Genomic DNA, 23131 nt, shown 5'->3' with positions numbered 1-23131 from the left:
CTTAATTGATTTAAAATGAAATTATCTCCGAATCTATTTAATTATTTCTAATAAAATAATTTCTAAAATTATAAAGTTTAAACTTAATAAAATAAAATCACAATTTATTCATAATTAGATTTTCAAAAATGCGGGATGTTACAGATCAGACACATACAAGTGTTGATAGCAACCCCTCTAAAAAGGCTTCTCCAACCACCTCTGTAGGAAATAAACCTGCAGCAACTAAGGTTGAGGAATACAAAGCAAAAATGCCTTATCCTCAGAAACTCCGCCAAGCGAAACAGGATAAGCAATTTGCCCGCTTTGCAGAGTATCTCAGGACTCTTAAAATAAAGATTCCATTTGCAGAGGTGATGAGCGGATAATTTATACGCTTTTTGGCATTGTTTTTAGATAGTTTTTAGTATGATCTAGTTACTTTTAGGGATGTTTTCATTAGTTTTTATGCTAAATTCACATTTTTGGACTTTACTATGAGTTTGTGTGTTTGTCTGTTCAGGTATTTTCTAGCTGAAATTGAGGGACCTGAGCAAAACTCTGAGAAAAGGCTGACAAAGGACTGCTGATGCTGTTGGATTCTGACCTCCCTGCACTCAAAATTGATTTTCTGGAGCTACAGAACTCCAAATGGCGCGCTCTCAACGGCTTTGGAAAGTAGACATCCAGAGCTTTCCAGCAATATATAATAGTTCATACTTTATTCGTGATTAGATGACGTAAACTAGCGCTCAACGCCAGTTCCATGTTGCTGTCTGGAGTCAAACGTCAGAAACACGTCACGAACCAGAGTTGAACGCCCAAAACATGTTACAACTTGGCGTTCAACTCTAAAAGAAGCCTCAGCTCGTGGATAGATCAAACTCATCCCAAGCACACACCAAGTGGACCCCGGAAGTGGATTTTTGCATCAATTACTTACTCCTGTAAACCCTAGTAGCTAGTCTAGTATAAATAGGATAGTTTACTATTGTATTAGATATCTCTGGACGCCTAGTCCTTAGACCTTCATGAGGTCTGGCCATTCGGCCATGCCTGAACCTCTATCACTTATGTATTTTCAACGGTGGAGTTTCTACACACCATAGATTAAGGGTGTGGAGCTCTGCTGTACCTCAAGTTTCAATGCAATTACTATTATTTTCTATCCAATTCGATTTATTCCTGTTCTAAGATATTCGTTGCACTTCAACTTGATGAATGTGATGATCCGTGACACTCATCATCATTCTCACCTACGCGCATGACTGACAACCACTTCCGTTCTACCTTAGGCCGGGCGCATATCTCTTGGATTCCTTAATCAGAATCTTCGTGGTATAAGCTAGAATTGATGGCGGCATTCATGGGAATCCGAAAAGTCTAACCTTGTCTGTGGTATTCCGAGTAGGATTCCGGGATTGAATGACTGTGACGAGCTTCAAACTCCTGAAGGCTGGGCGTTAGTGACAGACGCAAAAGAATCACTAGATTCTACTCCAATCTGATTGAGAACCGACAGATGATTAGCCGTGCTATGACAGAGCATTTGGACCATTTTCACTGAGAGGATGGGATGTAGCCATTGACAACGGTGATGCCCTACATACAGCTTGCCATAGAAGGGAGTGATAAAATTGGATAAAAGCAGTAGGAAAGCATCTCCATGCGCTTATCTGAAATTCCCACCATTAATTTACATAAGTATTTCTATCCTTTATTATTTAAGCAAGTATCTCTTTATATTTCCCATAATCAATTATTATCTGCCTGACTGAGATTTATAAGATGACCATAGCTTGCTTCATATCAACAATCTCTGTGGGATCGACCCTTTCTCACGTAAGGTATTACTTGGACGACCCAGTACACTTGTTGGTTAGTTGTGCGGAGTTGTGATAAAGTGTGATTCATGTTTGAGAGCACCAAGTCTTTGGAGCCATTATTGATTATCACAATTTCGTCCACCAAGTTTTTGGCGCCATTGCCGGGGATTGTTCGAGTATGGACAACTGACGGTTCATCTTGTTGCTCAGATTAGGTACTTTTCTTTTCAAAAAAGTTTTCAAAAATCTTTCAAAAAAAATTTTCTTTATTTTTCGTTTTTCCAAAAGATTTTTTTTTTTGAAAAAAAAATAAAAATACAAAAAAAAGCATAAAATCATAAAAAACCAAAAATATTTTGTGTTTCTTGTTTTAGTCTTGAGTCAATTTTTGAGTTTGGTGTCAATTGCATGCTTTAAAAATTTTTTCTTGCATTTTTCAAAAATTTCATGCATTCATAATGTTCTTCATGATCTTCAAGTTGTTCTTGGTAAGTCTTGTTTGATCTTGATGTTTTCTTGTTTTGTGTTGTTTGTTGTTTTTTATATGCATTTTTCGTTTGTTAGAGTCCATGCATTAAAGATTTCTAAGTTTGGTGTCTTGCATGTTTTCTTTGCATCAAAAATTTTTCAAAATTATGTTCTTGATGTTCATCATGATCTTCAAGGTGTTCTGGGTGTTCATCTTGACATTCATAGTGTTCTTGCATGCATTACGAGTTTTGATTCATAATTTTCATGCTGTGAGTCATTTTTGTGTTTTTCTCTCTCCTCATCAAAAATTCAAAAATAATAAAAAAAATATATTTTCCTTATTTCTCTCCAAAATTTCGAAAATTTGAGGTGACTTAGTCAAAAAAATTTTAAAATTAGTTATTTCTTGTAAGTCAAGTCAAATTTTCAATTTTAAAAATCCTATCTTTTCAAAACTTTTTTAAAAAATCAAATATTTTTCATTTTTATCTTATTAATTTCAAAAATTTTAAAATTATTTTCAAAATCTTTTTTTTAATTTTATTTCAAATTTTCAAAATTACACTAACAATTAATGTGATTGATTCAAAAATTTGAAGTTTGTTACTTTCTTGTTAAGAAAGGTTCAATCTTTAAATTCTAGAATCATATCTTTTAGTTTCTTGTTAGTTAAGTAATTAATTTAATTTTAAAAATTTAAATCTTTTTCAACCATATCTTTTTATCATATCTTTTTCAAAAATTTGATTTCAAAATATCTTATATAACTTCTTATCTTCTTATCTCTTCAAATTTGACTTTAATATCTTTTTCAACTAACTATTTGACTTTTTGTTTGTTTCTTATCTTTTTCAAAACCACCTAACTACTTTTTCCTCTCTAATTTTCGAAAATATCTCATTCCTTTTTCAAAATTCTTTTTAAATTAATTAATTATTTTAAATTTTAATTTTAATTATATCTTATCTCTAATTTTCGAAAATCATTAACTACTTTTTCAAAATTATTTTCAAAATTCTCTATCTCTCCTCTTCTTCTATTTATTTATTTATTTACTAACACTTCTCTTCACCTCTCTTTATCTCCAATCACTGCCTCTATCCTCACCCTTGTGATTGGATTCTCTACTTTTATTCCTTTCTTCTTCTACTAACAATAAGGAACCTCTTTACTGTGACATAGAGGATTCCTCTTTCTTTTCTTGTTCTCTTCTTCCCTATATGAGTAGGAACAAGGAAAAATGCATTCTTGTTGAAGCTGATCCTGAACCTGAAAGGACTTTGAAGAGAAAACTAAGAGAAGCTAAATTACAACAATCCAGAGACAACCTTTCTGAAATTTTTGAACAAGAGAAGGAGATGGCAGCAGAACCCAACAACAATAATGCAAGGAGGATGCTTGGTGATTTTACTAAACCAACTTCCAAATTTGATGGAAGAAGCATCTCCATTCCGGCCATTGGAGCAAACAATTTTGAGCTAAAACCTCAATTAGTTGCTCTAATGCAACAGAACTGCAAGTTTCATGGACTTCCATCTGAAGATCCTTACCAGTTTTTAACTGAGTTCTTGCAGATTTGTGAGACTGTAAAGACGAATGGAGTAGATCCTGAAGTCTACAGGCTCATGCTTTTCCCTTTTGCTGTAAGAGACAGAGCTAGAACATGGTTGGACTCACAACCTAAAGATAGTCTGGACTCCTGGGATAAGCTGGTCACGGCCTTCTTGGATAAATTCTTTCCTCCTCAAAGGTAGAGCAAGTTTAGATTGGATGTTCAGACCTTCAAGCAAAAAGATGGTGAATCCCTCTATGAAGCTTGGGAAAGATACAAGCAGATGACCAAAAAGTGTCCTTCTGACATGTTTTCAGAATGGACCATAATAGATATATTCTATTATGGTCTATCTGAGTTCTCTAAGATGTCATTGGACCATTCTGTAGGTGGATCCATTCACCTAAAGAAAATGCCTGCAGAAGCTCAAGAACTTATTGACATGGTTGCAAATAACCAGTTCATGTACACTTCTGAGAGGAATTCTGTGAATAATGGGATGCCTCAAAGGAAGGGAGTTCTTGAAATTGATGCTCTGAATGCCATATTGGCTCAGAACAAAGTGTTGACTCAACAAGTCAACATGATTTTTCAAAGTCTGAATGGATGGCAAAATGCATCCAACAGTACTAAAGAGGCATCTTCTGAAGAAGAAGCTTATGATCCTGAGAACCCTGCAATGGCAGAGGTAAATTATATAGGTGGACCTTATGGAAACACCTATAATTCATCATGGAGAAATCATCCGAATTTCTCATGGAAGGATCAACAAAAGCCTCAACAAGGCTTTAATAATGGTGGAAGAAATAGGCTCAGCAATATCAAGCCTTATCCATCATCTTCTCAGCAACAGACAGAGAATTATGAACAGAATACCTCCAACTTAGCAAATTTAGTCTCTGATCTGTCTAAGGCCATTTTAAGTTTCATGAATGAAACAAGGTCCTCCATCAGAAATATGGAGGCACAAGTGGGCCAGTTGAGTAAGAAAATCACTGAAACTCCTCCCAGTACTCTCCCAAGCAATACTGAAGAGAATCCTATGAGAGAGTGCAAGGCCATTGACATAGTCAATATGGTCGAATGCAAGGAGGAGGGGGAGGACGTGAATCCCAATGAGGAAGACCTTATGGGACGTCTCTCAAGTAAGAAGGAGTTCCGTATTAAGGACCTAAAGGAATCTGAGGCTCATATAGAGACCATAGAGATTCCATTAAATCTCCTTCTGCCATTCATGAGCTCTGAAGACTATTCTTCCTCTGAAGAGGATGAAGATGTGACTGGAGAGCAAGTTGCTAAATATCTAGGAGCCATCATGAAGCTAAATGCCAAGTTATTTGGTAATGAGAGGAAGCATGAACAACTTCTCTCAATGCAGAGTCAAACAGAGCCCCCACAGTCAAACTCTAAGTTTGGTGTTGGGAGGCCACAACCAAACTCTAAGTTTGGTGTTGAACCCCCACATTCAAACTCTAAGTTTGGTGTTGGGAGTCCACAACATTGACCTGACCACCTTTGTGGCTCCATGAGAGCCCACTGTCAAGCTATTGACATTAAAGAAGCGCTTGTTGGGAGGCAACCCAATCTTTATTTATCTAATTTTATTTTTATTTTATTGTTATTTTGTGTTTTAGTAGGTTCATGATCATGTGGAGTCACAAAAAAATTATTAAAATTAAAAACAGAATCAAAAATAGCAGAAGAAAAATCACACCCTGGAGGAAGGAGTTATTGGCATTTAAACGCCAATAAGGTGCATCTGGCTGGCGTTCAATGCCAGAACAGAGCATAGAGCTGGCGCTGAACGCCAGAAACAAGCATGGAACTGGTGTTCAATGCCAGAAACATGCTGCACATGGGCGTTGAACGCCCAGAACATGCATCACTTCGGCGTTTAAACGCCAGAATTGCATGCAAATGCATTTTACATGCCTAACTGGTGCAGGGATGTAAATCCTTGACATCTCAGGATCTGTGGACCCCACAGGATCCCCACTACCATATTCTCCCCTCTTCTTAACATTCATCCTCTCTTACCAATCACCTCAATCTCTCTTCCCCATCAACTCTTCACCACTCACATCCATCCATCTCTTCCCCACACAATCCCACCCATATGGCCAAAACATACACATCTCTCCCTCTCCTCCATATCTTCTTCCCTTTCCATTCTTTCTTCTTTGCTCGAGGGCGAGCAACATTCTAAGTTTGGTGTGGTAAAAGCATAGCTTTTTTGCTTTTTTTGCTTTTCCATAACCATTGATGGCACCTAAGGCCAGAGAAACCTCAAAAAAAGAAGAGAGAGAAAAGAAAGAGAAGAGAAAAGAGAAGACAAAAGCTTCCACCTCTGAGTCATGGGAGATGGAGATATTCATCTCAAGGGTCCATAACTCAGTAGAAGAGCATTTGACTGCACATCAAGAGAGCATGAGAAATTCCATCATCAAGAAATCCCTAAGATACCTCAGGGGATACATGTTTCTCCACATAATTATTGGAAGCAACTAAGGGTAGGAACACCAAAATTACTAGGGATCGTGCAACAGAAGCAAGGAAGAGACATAAAGGAGCTCAAAAAGCACCATTGGACCTTCAAAAGGCGCTACCCTCACTAAGGTGGACTCATTCCTTAACTTCCTTGTTCTTATCTCTCTGTTTTTTGGTTTTTTATGTTATATGTTTATCTATGTTTTGTGTCTCTACTTCATGATCATTAGTAGTTAGTAACTATATCTTAAAGCTATGAATAATTCCATTAATCCTTCACCTCTCTTAAATAATTTTTTTTTTAATTCAAAAGAACAAGAAGTACATAAATTTCGAAGATTGTCCTTGAATTTAGTTTAATTATATTGATGTGGTGACAAAACTTTTTGTTTTCTGAATGAATGCTTGAACAGTGCATAATTTTGATCTTGTTGTTTATGATTGTTAAAAAATCTTGGCTTTTGAAAGAATGATGAACAAAGAGAATGTTATTGACAATCTGAAAAATCATGAAAATTGATTCTTGAAGCAAGAAAAAGCAATGAAAAAGCAAAAGCTTGCAGAAAAAAAATTTGCAAAAAAAATAGAAAGAAAAAGAAAAAAGCAAGCAGAAAAAGCCAGTAGCCCTTAAAACCAAAAGGCAAGGGTAAAAAGGATCCAAGGCTTTGAGCATCAATGGATAGGAGGGCCCAAGGAACTAAAATCCAGGCCTAAGCGGCTAAATCAAGCTGTCCCTAACCATGTGCTTGTGGCATGCAGGTCCAAGTAAAAAGCTTGAGACTGAGTGGTTAAAGTCATGATCCAAAGCAAAAAGAGTGTGCTTAAGAGCTCTGGACACCTCTAACTGGGGACTCTAGCAAAGCTGAGTCACAATCTGAAAATGTTCACCGAGTCATGTGTCTGTGGCATTTATATATCCGGTGGTAATACTGGAAAACAAAGTGCTTAGGGCCACGGCCACGACTCACAAAAGTAGCTGTGTTCAAGAATCAACATACTTAACTAGGAGAATCAATAACACTATCCGAAATTCTAAGTTCCTAGAGAAGCCAATCTTTCTAAACTTCAAAGGAAAAAAGTGAGATGCCAAAACTGTTTAGAAGCAAAAAGCTACAAGTCCCGCTCAACTAATTAGAATTAATATTCATTGATATTTTTGGATTTATAGTATATTCCCTTCTTTTTATCCTAATTTATCTTCAATTGCTTGGGGACAAGCAATAATTTAAGTTTGGTGTTGTGATGAGCGGATAATTTATACGCTTTTTGGTATTGTTTTTAGGTAGTTTTTAGTATGATCTAGTTACTTTTAGGAATGTTTTCATTAGTTTTTATGCTAAATTCACATTTCTGAACTTTACTATGAGTTTGTGTATTTTTCTATGATTTCAGGTATTTTCTGGCTGAAATTGAGGGACCTGAGCAAAGCTCTGAGAAAAGGCTGACAAAGAACTGCTGATGCTGTTGGATTCTGACCTCCCTGCACTCAAAATTGATTTTCTGGAGCTACAAAACTGAAAATGGCGCGCTCTCAACGGCGTTGGAAAGTATACATCCAGAGCTTTCCAGAAATATATAATAGTCCATACTTTATTCGTTATTAGATGATGTAAACTGGCACTCAATGCCAGTTCCATGTTGCTTTCTAGAGTCAAACGCCAGAAACACGTCACGAACCAGAGTTGAACGCCCAAAACACGTTACAACTTAGCGTTCAACTCCAAAAGAAGCCTCAGCTCATGGATAGATCAAACTCAGCCCAAGCACACACCAAGTGGGCCCCGGAAGTGGATTTGTGCATCAATTACTTACTCCTGTAAACCCTAGTAGCTAGTCTAGTATAAATAGGGTAGTTTACTATTGTATTAGATATCTCTGGATGCCTAGTCCTTAGACCTTCATGGGGGCTGGCCATTCGGCCATGCCTGAACCTCTATCACTTTTGTATATTCAACGGTGGAGTTTCTACATACCATAGATTAAGGGTGTGGAGCTCTGCTGTACCTCAAGTTTCAATGCAATTACTATTATTTTCTATCCAATTTGATTTATTCCTATTCTAAGATATTCGTTGCACTTCAACTTGATGAATGTGATGATCCGTGACACTCATCATCATTCTCACCTATGAACGTGCATGAATGACAACCACTTCCGTTCTACCTTAGGCCGGGCGCATATCTCTTGGATTCCTTAATCAGAATCTTCGTGGTATAAGCTAGAATTGATGGCGGCATTCATGGGAATCCGAAAAGTCTAACCTTGTCTGTGGTATTCCGAGTAGGATTCTGGGATTGAATGACTGTGACGAGTGGTGCACGAATTTGTAATCCGCACAACTAACCAGCAAGTGCACTGGGTCGTCCAAGTAATACCTTACGTGAGTAAGGGTCGATCCCACGGAGATTATTGGTTTGAAGCAATCAATGTTTATTTTATTAATATTAGTCAGGAAGCCAATAAGATTATTTGGATTTAATTGTAAGAAGTCAAAGTATTTAAAATTATTGGATAAATAAAAGAGAATAATAGCGTTACTTGTTGTGCAGTAATGAGAAATATGTTGGAGTTCTGGAGATGCTTTGTCCTCTGACTTCAACTCTTCCTTGAAATCCTTCAACACACGCAAAGTCCCTTCCAGGCAAGCTCTATGTAGGGTGTCACCGTTGTCAATGGCTACTTCCCATCCTCTCAGTGAAAACGTTCCTATGCTCTGTCACAGCACGGCTAATCATTTGTCGGTTCTCAATCAGGTTGGAATAGAATCCATTGATTCTTTTGCGTCTGTCACTAACGCCCAGCCTTCAGGAGTTTGAAGCTCGTCACAGTCATTCAATCCCAGAATCCTACTCGGAATACCACAGACAAGGTTTAGACTTTCCAGATTCTCATGAATGCTACCATCAATCCGGTTTATACCACGAAGATTCTGATTAAGGAATCTAAGAGATACTCATTCAATCTGATGTAGAACGGAGGTGGTTGTCAGGCACACGTTCATGGGTTGAGGAAGGTGATGAGTGTCACGGATCATCACCTTCTCCATAATTAAGCGCAAACGAACATCTTAGATAAGAACAAGCGTGTTTGAAAGGAAAACAAAGGAATTGTATTAAATCATCGAGACGCTGCAGAGCTCCTCACCCCCAACAATGGAGTTTAGAGACTCATGCCGTCAAAAAGTATGTAATTCAGATCTGAAAATGTCATCAGGTACAAGATAAGTCTCTAAAAGTTGTTTAAATAGTAAACTAGTAACCTAGGTTTACAGAATATGAGTAAACTAAGATAATTGGTGCAGAAATCCACTTCTGGGGCCCACTTAGTGTGTGCTGGGGCTGAGACTAAAGCTATCCACGAGTAGAGGCCTTTCTTGGAGTTAAACTCCAAGTTATGACGTGTTTTGGGCGTTCAACTCCGGATCATGACGTTTTTCTGGCGTTTAACTCCAGACAGCAGCATGTACTTGGCGTTCAACGCCAAGTTACGTCGTCTATCTTCGCGCAAAGTATGGACTATTATATATTGCTGGAAAGCCCTGGATGTCTACGTTCCAACGCCGTTGAGAGCGCGCCAATTGAACTCCTGTATCTCCAAAAAATCCATTCCGAGTGCAGGGAGGTCAGGATCCAACAGCATCAGCAGTCCTTTTTCAGCCTAAGTCAGATTTTTGCTCAACTCCCTCAATTTCAGCCAGAAAATACCTGAAATCACAGAAAAATACACACACTCATAGTAAAGTCCAGAAATATGATTTTTGCCTAAAAACTAATAATATTCTACTAAAAACTAATTAAAACATACTAAAATCTACATGAAATTACCCCCAAAAATCGTATAAAATATCCGCTCATCACAACACCAAACTTAAACTGTTGCTTGTCCTCAAGCAACTAGATAAATAAAATAGGATGAAAAGAAATTAAGAAACAATAATATCTCAGAGTTTCAAGTGAAGCTCAGATTCTAATTAGATGAGCGGGACTAGTAGCTTTTTGCTTCTGAACAGTTTTGGCATCTCACTTTATCCTTTGAAATTCAGAATGGTTGGCATCCATAGGAACTCAGAATTCAGATAGTATTATTGATTCTCCTAGTTTAGTATGTTGATTCTTGAACACAGCTACTTTATGAGTCTTGGCCGTGGCCCTAAGCACTTTGTTTTCTAGTATTACCACCGGATACATAAATGCCACAGACACATAATTGGGTGAACCTTTTCAGATTGTGACTCAGCTTTGCTAGAGTCCCCAGTTAGAGGTGTCCAGAGTTCTTAAGCACACTCTTTTGCTTTAGATCACGACTTTAACCACTCAGTCTCAAGCTTTTCACTTGGACCTGCATGCCACAAGCACATGGTTAGGGACAGCTTGATTTAGCCGCTTAGGCCTGGATTTATTTCCTTGGGCCCTCCTATCCATTGATGCTCAAAGCCTTGGATCCTTTTTACCCTTGCCTTTTGGTTTTAAGGGCTATTGGCTTTTTCTTTTTTCTTTATCCAATGATTCCTTGTAATTTTTTTTTCACTTTTTTTTTTCGCAAGCTTGTTTTTCACTGCTTTTTCTTGCTTCAAGAATCAATTTCATGATTTTTCAGATCATCAATAACATTTCTCTTGTTCATCATTCTTTCAGGAGCCAACAATTTTAACATTCATAAAATTCAATATAAAAAATATGCACTGTTCAAGCATTCATTCAGAAGACAAAAAGTATTGCCACCACATATAAATAATTAGAATTTTCCTTGTTAAGAACTCGAAAAAATATTGCCTCTTTATTCTAAGAATCTACTAATTTATTCATGTTTGATAATGATGAGAAAAATAAATTATAGCTTAATTGGAGATAAAATCAAAATAGAGATACTAATTACTACTACTCCTATATAACTTCTAAGGTAAATTTCTATAAAAATACTATCACAGAGTTAAAGCTTAAAATTAGAACTTAACAACCTGTATTTTTGGGAAGTGGATGTTCCTCTAGTCTGTGGGGTGCTTGGTCCTTCAAGGAATAGCTTCTGACGCTTTAGTTTCTTCAGTTCACATCCTTGCTCTTCCTGTTCCCTTAGGTTCCATGATCTTGATGAGTTTTAGCTTAGTGATAATGGCAACTCACACCAAACTTAGAGGTTTGCTTGTCCTCAAGCAAAAGAAAGAAAAGGAGAGGAATAGAGGGAGAGGCAATTTCGAAATCCAGAAGATATGATGAGTTGAAAAAGATTTGAAAAAGATTTGGATTGAAAAAAGATTTGTGTTTATGAATTAAGATATATTTGATACTTTTGAAAAAGGGATTTTAGAAATTAGGATTTTTAGAAAACTAATTTGATTTGAGGGATGACAATTTGAAACATGTTTATGCAAGAAATCATGAATTGAAACATAAAATTTTAGAAAAATTATAAAGAAAAACGAATTTTACCTCCTCCCACCATCCTGGCGTTAAACGCCCAAACGATGCATGTTTTGGGCGTTTAACGCCCAAATGCTGCTTCTCCTGGGCGTTCAACGCCCAGCTGATGCTTCTTTCTGGCGTTGAACGCCAGGAAGTCCTTTGTCACTGGGCGTTTTTCTGAACGCCCAGGATGCTAACAATCTGGCGTTGAACGCCCAGAAGGTGCTTCTTTCTGGCGTTCAACGCCCAGAAGATGCTCCTTTCTGGCGTTTAACGCCCAGATGGCTACCCTTACTGGCGTTGAACGCCCAGTGGGTGCTTCTTTTGGGCGTTCAACGCCCAAAACTTTTCTTACTGGCTTTTTGATGCCAGTAAGCTTTCCAAATTTCCCTGTAACTCTGTGACTTCAATCAATTGCTACTTCACCTTTTGAAGATACTCTGGCATCTACCTGTAAAACTTGATCAATTAGAAAAAAGAACAAATAAAATTAAATTTTGTGAATGGCTGGGTTGCCTCCTAGCAAGCGCTTCTTTAATGTCATTAGCTGGACTATTACTGAGCTTTTAATCAAGTCTCAGTTTTGAGCATTCTTGCTCAAAATTGCCTTCAAGATAGTGTTTAACTCTCTGTCCATTAACAATGAACTTTTTGTTAGATTCACTATCCTGAAGCTCTACGTATCCATATGGTGATATACTTGTAATTACATATGGACCTCTCCACCGGGATTTTAATTTCCCAGGGAATAATTTGAGCCTAGAATTAAATAGCAGAACTTTCTGCCCTGGCTCAAAGACTCTGGATGACAATTTCTTATCATGCCATCTTTTCGCTTTCTCTTTGTATATTTTTGCATTCTCGAAAGTATTGAGTCTAAATTCCTCTAGCTCATTTAGCTGGAGCAATTGTTTTTCTCCAGCTAACTTGGCATCAAGGTTTAGGAATCTGGTTGCCCAGTAGGCCTTGTATTCCAGTTCCACTGGCAAGTGGCATGCCTTTCCATACACAAGCTGGTATGGAGAGGTCCCTATAGGGGTCTTGAATGTTGTTCTGTATGCCCACAGAGCATCATCCAAGCTCCTTGCCCAATCCCTTCTACGGTTAATTACAGTCCGTTCCAGGATTCTTTTGAGTTCTCTATTTGAGATCTCAGCTTGCCCATTAGTCTGTGGATGGTATGGAGTGGCTACCCTGTGGCTAACTCCATAACGAACCAAAGCAGAGTAAAGCTGTTTATTGCAGAAATGAGTGCCCCCATCACTGATTAATACTCTAGGGGTACCAAATTTGCTGAAGATGTGTTTCTGGAGGAATTTTAACACTGTTTTAGTGTCATTAGTGGGTGTTGCAATAGCCTCCACCCATTTGGATACATAATCCACTGCCACCAGAATATAAGTGTTTGAGTATGATGGTGGGAAAGGTCCCATGAAGTCAATACCCCATACATCAAACAACTCAATCTCCAAGATTCCTTGTTGAGGCATGGCATAACTGTGAGGCAGATTGCCAGATCTTTGGCAACTGTCACAATTGAGTACAAATGCTCGGGAATCTTTATAGAGAGTAGGCCAGTAGAAGCCACATTGGAGGACTCTTGTGGCTGTTCGCTCACTTCCAAAATGTCCTCCATACTGTGATCCATGGCAATGCCATAGAATTTTCTGCGCTTCTTCTTTAGGCACACATCTACGGATTACTCCGTCTGCACATCTCTTGAAGAGATATGGTTCATCCCAAAGATAGTACTTTGCATCTGTGATCAATTTCTTTGATTGCAGCCTACTGTACTCTTTGGGTATGAATCTTACTGCCTTGTAGTTTGCAATGTCTGCAAACTATGGCACTTCTTGGATGGCAAAGAGTTGCTCATCCGGAAAAGTTTCAGAGATCTCAGTGAGAGGGAAGGACGCCCCTTCTACTGGTTCTATTCGGGACAGGTGATCTGCTACTTGATTCTCTGTCCCTTTTCTGTCTCTTATTTCTATATCAAACTCTTGCAGAAGCAACACCCATCTAATGAGTCTGGGTTTTGAATCCTGCTTTGTGAGTAGATATTTAAGAGCAGCATGATCAGTGTACACAATCACTTTTGATCCTACTAAATAGGATCTGAATTTGTCAATGGCGTAAACCACTGCAAGTAGCTCTTTTTCTGTGGTTGTGTAATTCTTCTGTGCATCATTTAGAACACGGCTGGCATAGTAAATGACGTGCAGAAGCTTGTCATGCCTTTGTCCCAACACTGCACCAATGGCATGGTCACTGGCATCACACATCAATTCAAATGGTAATGTCCAGTCTGGTGCAGAGATGATTGGTGCTGTAACCAATTTAGCTTTCAGAGTCTCAAATGCCTGCAGACACTCTTTATCAAAGATAAATGGCGTGTCAGTGGCTAGCAGGTTGCTCAGAGGTTTGGCAATTTTTGAAAAATCCTTTATAAACCTCCTATAGAATCCTGCATGCCCCAGAAAGCTTCTGATTGCCTTAACATTGGCAGGTGGTGGTAATTTTTCAATTACCTCTACCTTAGCTTGATCCACCTCTATTCCCTTGTTCGAAATTTTGTGCCCAAGGACAATTCCTTCAGTCACCATAAAGTGACATTTTTCCCAATTTAAAACCAGGTTAGTCTCTTGGCATCTTTTCAGAACAAGTGCTAAATGGTTAAGGCAGGAGCTGAATGAGTCTCCAAATACTGAAAAGTCATCCATGAAGACTTCCAGGAATTTTTCCACCATATCAGAGAAAATTGAGAGCATGCACCTCTGAAAGGTTGCAGGTGCATTGCACAGGCCAAATGGCATCCTTCTGTATGCAAATACTCCGGATGGGCAGGTGAATGCCATTTTCTCCTGATCCTGGGGATCTACTGCAATTTGATTATAACCTGAATATCCATCCAGGAAGCAGTAGTATTCATGACCTGCTAGTCTTTCTAGCATTTGGTCTATGAATGGTAAAGGAAAATGATCCTTTCTGGTGGCTGTATTGAGCCTTCTATAGTCAATACACATACGCCACCCTGTAACTGTTCTTGTAGGAACCAGTTCATTTTTTTTATTGTGAACCACTGTCATGCCTCCCTTTTTAGGGACGACTTGGACAGGGCTTACCCAGGGGCTGTCAGAAATAGGATAAATAATCCCAGCCTCTAGTAATTTAGTGACCTCCTTTTGCACCACTTCCTTCATGGCGGGGTTCAGCCGCCTTTGTGGTTGGACCACAGGCTTGGCGTCACCTTCCAATAGGATCTTGTGCATGCATCTGGCTGGACTAATGCCCTTAAGATCACTGATGGACCACCCAAGAGCTGTCTTGTGTGTCCTTAGCACTTGAATTAGTGCTTCCTCTTCCTGTGGCTCTAAGGTAGAGCTTATAATTACAGGAAAGGTATCACCTTCTCCCAGAAATGCATATTTCAGGGATGGTGGTAATGGTTTGAGCTCGGGTTTAGGAGGTTTCTTCTCTTCCTGAGGGATTTTCAGAGGTTCTACTATTCTTTCTGATTCCTCCAAGTCAGGCTGAACATCTTTAAATATGTCCTCTAGCTCTGATTCGAGACTCTCAGCCATATTGACCTCTCTTACCAGAGAGTCAATAATATCAACACTCATACAGTCATTTGGGGTGTCTGGATGTTGCATGGCTTTGACAACATTCAACTTGAACTCCTCATCATTGACTCTCAAGGTTACTTCCCCTTTTTGGACATCAATGAGGGTTCGGCCAGTTGCTAGGAAAGGTCTTCCTAGAATGAGAGTTGCACTCTTGTGCTCCTCCATTTCCAGCACCACAAAGTTAGTAGGAAAGGCGAATGGCCCAACCTTGACAATCATGTCTTCAATCACGCCTGATGGGTATTTAATGGAGCCATCAGCAAGTTGAAGACATATCCTGGTTGGTTTGATTTCTTCAGTTAAACCAAGCTTTCTAATAGTAGATGCAGGTATTAGGTTGATACTTGCCCCAAGATCACATAAAGCTTGCTTGGCACAAGTACCCTCTAATGTGCATGGTATCATAAAGCTTCCAGAATCTTTAAGCTTCTCAGGTAAGCTTTTCAGAATGACTGCACTGCATTCTTCAGTGAGGTAAACTTTTTCAGTTTCCCTCCAATCCTTCTTATGACTTAAGATCTCTTTCATGAACTTAGCCTAAGAGGGTATTTGCTCAAGTGCTTCTGCAAACGGAATCTTTATTTCAAGAGTCCTGAGATAGTTTGCAAAGCGGGCAAATTGCTTATCCTGTTCCGCTTGGCGGAGTTTTTGAGGATAAGGTATTTTAGCTTTGTATTCCTCAACCTTAGTTGCTGCAGGTTTATTACCTACAGAAGTGGGTTGGGAAGCCTTTTTAGAAGGGTTGTCATCAGCACTTGTATGTGACTGATCCCCCACTGGCATTTGAATGCCAGGGGTGGAAGCTGGAGTGGCGTTAGACGCCACCTCCTTGTTTGTTACTGGCGTTTGAACGCCAGAACCATGTTCCCTTTGGGCGTTCAACGCCGGATTCATGCTTGTTTCTGGCGTTGAACGCCAGAAATGAGCATGGTCTGGGCGTTCAGCGCCAGCTTTATTCCTCTCTGGGCTCTGACTGTCTTCAGAGGGATTTTGAGTAACCAATTGTTCATTTCTTGGTTTCCTGCTGCTTTGAAGTGAGGTATTTAATGTTTTCCCACTTCTTAATTGAACTGCTTGAGATTCTTCTGCTATTTGTTTTGACAGTTGCTTTTTTGTCTGCTTTAATTGCACTTCCATATTCCTGTTAGCCATTCTTGTTTCCTGTAATATTTCCTTGAATTCGGCTAGCTGCTGAGTTAGAAAGTCTAATTGCTGATTAAATTCATTAGCCTGATCCACCGGACTGAGTTCTGCAGTTACTGTTTTAGCTTCTTCTTTCATGGAAGATTCACTGCTTAGGTACAGATGCTGATTTCTGGCAACTGTATCAATAAGCTCTTGAGCTTCTTCAATTGTTTTTCTCATATGTATGGATCCACCAGCTGAGTGGTCTAGAGAAATCTGAGCTTTTTCTGTAAGCCCATAGTAGAAGATGTCTAATTGCACCCACTCTGAAAACATTTCAGAGGGGCATTTTCTTAGCATCTCTCTATATCTCTCCCAGGCATCATAAAGGGATTCATTATCTCCTTTTTTGAAGCCTTGGATGCTTAGCCTTAGCTGTGTCATCCGTTTTGGAGGGAAATAGTGATTCAGGAATTTTTCTGACAGTTGTTTCCATGTTTTTATGCTGTTCTTAGGCTGGTTATTTAACCACCTCTTAGCTTGATCTTTTACAGCAAATGGAAATAGTAATAATCTGTAGACATCCTGATCTACGTCCTTATCATGTACTGTGTCAGCAATTTGCAAAAATTGTGCCAGAAATTCTGTAGGTTCTTCATGTGGAAGACCAGAATACTAGCAGTTTTGCTGCACCATGATAATGAGCTGAGGATTCAGCTCAAAGCTACTAACTCCAATGGAGGGTATGCAGATACTACTCCCATATGAAGCAGTAGTGGGGTTAGCATATGACCCCAGAGTCCTCTTGGACTGTTCATTCCTACTTGCTTCCATGATGGAATACAAGAGATAATTTATATGTTGATTTTATTTATTTTATAAAAGTGGAATAAATAAAAACGAAATATATAAAAAGAATTTAAAAAATATTTTATGAAAATTTTTCGAAAAATTTTGAAATTGAAATCTGAATTTTACATTAAAAATTTCGAAAATGTAGTTCTAAAATTAGTTAGAAAAGATATATTTTTTTGAATTTTGAATTTTATGATGAAAGAGAAAAACACATAAAAGACACAAGACTTAAAATTTTTAGATCTAATGCTCCTTATTTTCAAAAATTTTGGAGGGAAAACACCAAGGAACACCAAACTTAAAAATTTTAAGATCAAGACACAAGAAAAATTCAAGAACATTTTGAAGACTCACAAGAACACCAAGAACAAAAGAAAGAACACCAAACTTAAATTTTTTTTTTTAAAAAAAAAAAGACAAGATAAATTTTCGAAAATTAAAGAGAAATTAATAAGAAAACACCAAACTTAGAGTTTGGCACAAGATTCAATCCAAGAAAAATTATTTCTGAAAAAGGTTCCAAAGGGGATAACCAATTATCAAGAACAACTTGAAGATCAAGGAAGAACCAAGAACACTAACACGAAAATTTTAAAGAAAATATAAAATATGCAATTAACACCAAACTTAGAATAAGACACTATACTCACGAAAAATTAATAATTAATTAAGAAAAATAATATTTTTGAAAAGGAATTTTTGAAAAGAAACTATCCTATCAGGATTTGATGACTCTATGACAATAAAAATAAATTATTCCTAATCTAAGAAATAAAATATGCCTTCAATTGTTCAAACTCAATAATCCCCGGCAACGGCGCCAAAAACTTGGTGCACGAATTTGTAATCCGCACAACTAACCAGCAAGTGCACTGGGTCGTCCAAGTAATACCTTACGTGAGTAAGGGTCGATCCCACAGAGATTATTGGTTTGAAGCAATCAATGTTTATTTTATTAATCTTAGTCAGGAAGCCAATAAGATTATTTGGATTTAATTGTAAGAAGTTAAAGTATTTAAAATTATTGGATAAATAAAAGAGAATAATAGCGTTACTTGTTGTGCAGTAATGAGAAATATGTTGGAGTTCTGGAGATGCTTTGTCCTCTGACTTCAACTCTTCCTTGAAATCCTTCAACACACGCAAAGTCCCTTCCAGGCAAGCTCTATGTAGGGTGTCACCGTTGTCAATGGCTACTTCCCATCCTCTCAGTGAAAACGTTCCTATGCTCTGTCACAGCACGGCTAATCATCTGTCGGTTCTCAATCAGGTTGGAATAGAATCCATTGATTCTTTTGCGTCTGTCACTAACACCCAGCATTCAGGAGTTTGAAGCTCGTCACAGTCATTCAATCCCAGAATCCTACTCGGAATACCACAGACAAGGTTTAGACTTTCCAGATTCTCATGAATGCCGCCATCAATCCGGCTTATACCACGAAGATTCTGATTAAGGAATCTAAGAGATACTCATTCAATCTGATGTAGAACGGAGGTGGTTGTCAGGCACACGTTCATGGGTTGAGGAAGGTGATGAGTGTCACGGATCATCACCTTCTCCATAATTAAGCGCAAACGAACATCTTAGATAAGAACAAGCGTGTTTGAAAGGAAAACAAAGGAATTGTATTAAATCATCGAGACGCTGCAGAGCTCCTCACCCCCAACAATGGAGTTTAGAGACTCATGCCGTCAAAAAGTATGTAATTCAGATCTGAAAATGTCATCAGGTACAAGATAAGTCTCTAAAAGTTGTTTAAATAGTAAACTAGTAACCTAGGTTTACAGAATATGAGTAAACTAAGATAATTGGTGCAGAAATCCACTTCTGGGGCCCACTTAGTGTGTGCTGGGGCTGAGACTAAAGCTATCCACGAGTAGAGGCCTTTCTTGGAGTTAAACTCCAAGTTATAACGTGTTTTGGGCGTTCAACTCCGGATCATGACGTTTTTCTGGCGTTTAACTCCAGACAGCAGCATGTACTTGGCGTTCAACGCCAAGTTACGTCGTCTATCTTCGCGCAAAGTATGGACTATTATATATTGCTGGAAAGCCCTGGATGTCTACTTTCCAACGCCGTTGAGAGCGCGCCAATTGGACTCCTGTAGCTCCAAAAAATCCATTCCGAGTGCAGGGAGGTCAGGATCCAACAGCATCAGCAGTCCTTTTTCAGCCTAAGTCAGATTTTTGCTCAACTCCCTCAATTTCAGCCAGAAAATACCTGAAATCATAGAAAAATACACACACTCATAATAAAGTCCAGAAATATGATTTTTGCCTAAAAACTAATAATATTCTACTAAAAACTAATTAAAACATACTAAAATCTACATGAAATTACCCCCAAAAAGCGTATAAAATATCCGCTCATCAACGAGCTTCAAACTCCTAAGGGCTGGGCGTTAGTGACAGACGCAAAAGAATCACTAGATTCTACTCCAACCTGATTGAGAATCGACAGATGATTAGCCGTGCTGTGACAGAGCATTTGGACCATTTTCACTGAGAGGTTGGGATGTAGCCATTGACAACGGTGATGCCCTATATACAGCTTGCCATAGGAGGGAGTGATAAAATTGGATAAAAGCAGTAGGAAAGCAGAGATTCAACAGGGACAAGCATCTCCATGCGCTTATCTGAAATTCCCACCATTAATTTAGATAAATATTTCTATCCTTTATTATTTAAGCAAGTATCTCTTTATATTTCCCATAATCAATTATTATCTGCCTGACTGAGATTTATAAGATGACCATAGCTTGCTTCATACCAACAATCTCTGTGGGATCGACCCTTACTCACGTAAGGTATTACTTGGACGATCCAATACACTTGCTGGTTAGTTGTGCGGAGTTGTGATAAAGTGTGATTCACGTTTGAGAGCACCAAGTCTTTGGAGCCATTATTGATGATCACAATTTCATCCACCAAAAGGTACTTGAGCAAATACCCTCTTATGCTAAGTTCATGAAAGAGATCTTAAGTCATAAGAAGGATTGGAGAGAAACTAAAAAAGTTTACCTCACTGAAGAATGCAGTGCAGTCATTCTAAAAAGCTTACCAGAGAAGCTTAAGGATCCTGGAAGCTTTATGATACCATGCACATTAGAGGGCAGTTCTACCAAGACAGCTCTATGTGATCTTGGGGCAAGTATCAACCTAGTACCTGCATCCACTATCAGAAAGCTTGGCTTGGCAGAAGAAGTCAAACCAACCAGGATCTGTCTTCAACTTGCTGATGGCTCCATTAAATACCCATCAAGCATGATTGAGGATGTGATTGTCACAGTTGGGCCATTTGCATTCCCCACTGATTTTGTAGTGCTGGAGATGGAGGAGCACAAGAGTGCAACTCTCATCCTAGGAAGACCTTTCCTAGCAACTGGACGAACCTTCATTGATGTCAAAAAAGGGGAAGTGACACTGAGAGTCAATGAGGATGAGTTCAGGTTGAATGCTGTTGAAGCAATGAAGTATCCAGACACATCAAATGACTGCATGAGCATTGATGTTATTGATTCCCTGGTAGAGGAGATCAATATGGCTGAGAGTCTCGAGTCAGAGCTAGAGAATATCTTTAAAGATGTTCATCCTGATCTGGAGGAATCAGAGAGAATAATAGAACCTCCGAAAACCCCTCAGGAAGAGGAGAAACCTCCTAAACCCGAGCTCAAACCATTGCCACCATCCCTGAAATATGCATTTCTGGGAGAAGGTGACACTTTTCCTATAATCATAAGTTCTGCCATAGAGCCACAGGAAGAGGAAGCACTAATTCAAGTGCTAAGGACACACAAGACAGCTCTTGGGTGGTCCATAAGTGCTCTTAAGGGCATTAGCCCAGCCAGATGCAAGCACAAGATCCTATTGGAGGATAATGCTAAGCCAGTGGTTCAACCACAAAGGCGGCTAAATCCAGCCATGAAGGAAGTGGTGCAGAAGGAGGTCACTAAATTACTAGAGGCCGGGATCATTTATCCTATTTCTGATAGCCCTTGGGTAAGCCCTGTCCAAGTCGTCCCTAAGAAGGGAGGCATGACAGAGGTTCATAATGAAAAGAATGAACTGGTTCCTACAAGAACAGTTACAGGATGACGCATGTGTATTGACTACAGAAGACTCAATACAGCCACTAATGAGCGGATAATTTATACGCTTTTTGGCATTATTTTTAGGTAGTTTTTAGTAGGCTCTAGCTAATTTTTAGTATGTTTTTGTTAGTTTTCATGCAAAATTCATATTTCTGGACTTTACTATGATTTTGTGTGTTTTTCTATGATTTCAGGTATTTTCTGGCAGAAATTGAGGGATCTGAGCAAAAATCTGATTCAGGCTGAAAAGGACTGCTGATGCTGTTGGATTCTAACCTCCCTACACTCGAAATGTAATTTCTGGAGCTACAAAAGTCCAATTAGTGCGCTCTCATTGGCGTTAGAAAGTAGACATCTAGGGCTTTCCAGAAATATTTAATACTTCATACTTTTTTCGAAGATAAATGATGTAAACTGGTGTTTAACTCCAGTTCCATGTTCCATTCTGGCGTTAAACGCCAGAAACAGGTTACAAGTTGGAGTTAAACGCCCAAAACAGGTTACAACCTGACGTTTAACTCTAAAAATAGCCTAGGCACGTAAAAAGCTCAAGTCTCAGCCCCAGCACGCACCAAGTGGGCCCCAGAAGTGGATTTATACACTATCTATCTTAGTTTACTCATTTTCTGTAAACCTAGGTTACTAGTTTAGTATTTAAACAACTTTTAGAGATTTATTTTGCATCTCATGACATTTTTAGATCTGAACTTTGTACTCTTTGATGGAATGAGTCTCTAAACTCCATTGTTGGGGGTGAGGAGCTCTGCTGTGTCTCGATGGATTAATGCAATTATTTCTGTTTCCTATTCAAACACGCATGTTTCTATCTAAGATATTCATTTGCACTTCAATATGATGAATGTGATGATCCGTGACACTCATCATCATTCTCAATCTATGAACGCGTGCCTGACAACCCCCTCCGTTCTATATTAGAATGAATGAGTATCTCTTGGATTCCTTAATCAAAATCTTCGTGGTATAAGCTAGAATCCATTGGCAGCATTCTTGAGAATCCGGAAAGTCTAAACCTTGTCTATGGTATTCCGAGTAGGATTCAAGAATTGAATGACTGTGACGAGCTTCAAACTTACAAGCGTTGGGTGTAGTGACAGACGCAAAAGGATCAATGGATCCTATTCCAGCATGAGTGAGAACCGACAGATGATTAGCCATGCGGTGGCAGCGCACCTGGACCATTTTTACTGAGAGGACGGATGGTAGCCATTGACAACAGTGATCCACCAACACACAACTTGCCATAGGAGGAACCTTGCGTGCGTGAAGAAGAAGACAGGAGGAAATCAGAGATTCAGAAGACAAAGCATCTCCGAAACTCCAACATATTTTCCATTACTGCATAACATGTATCATTTAAGCCATGCTCTCTTGTTCATTTGCAAGTCAACTGATAATTATAATTAATATCTTGACTAAGAGTTACAAGATAACCATAGCTTACTTCAAGCCAACAATCTCCGTGGGATCGACCCTTACTCACGTAAGGTATTACTTGGACGACCCATTGCACTTGCTGGTTAGTGGTACGAATTGTGGAAAGTGTGATTTACAATTTAGTGCACCAAGTTTTTGGCGCCGTTGCCGGGAATTGTTTGAGTTTGAACAACTGACGGTGAATCTTGTTGCTTAGATTAGGAAAATTTTGTCTTTTGGGTCAGAGTCTTTTATTTTCTTTTCAAAAATATTATTTTTTAATTTT

General features: G+C 38.7%; 1 non-coding gene across 1 annotated transcript; it reads right to left on the bottom strand.

Annotated features, from left to right (window-relative positions):
- Window positions 1-4033: 4033 nt before the first annotated feature.
- On the bottom strand, window positions 4034-4137 carry LOC112713219 (small nucleolar RNA R71). Its single transcript, XR_003158193.1, has one exon. It is a non-coding gene; the product is annotated as a small nucleolar RNA R71 (small nucleolar RNA).
- Window positions 4138-23131: the final 18994 nt, after the last annotated feature.

Source organism: Arachis hypogaea, chromosome 9 (assembly GCF_003086295.3).
Source record: "Arachis hypogaea cultivar Tifrunner chromosome 9, arahy.Tifrunner.gnm2.J5K5, whole genome shotgun sequence".
Classification (NCBI taxonomy): domain Eukaryota; kingdom Viridiplantae; phylum Streptophyta; class Magnoliopsida; order Fabales; family Fabaceae; genus Arachis; species Arachis hypogaea.
Note: the sequence above shows the minus strand (reverse complement) of the source record. Positions and strands in the feature narration are given on the sequence as shown.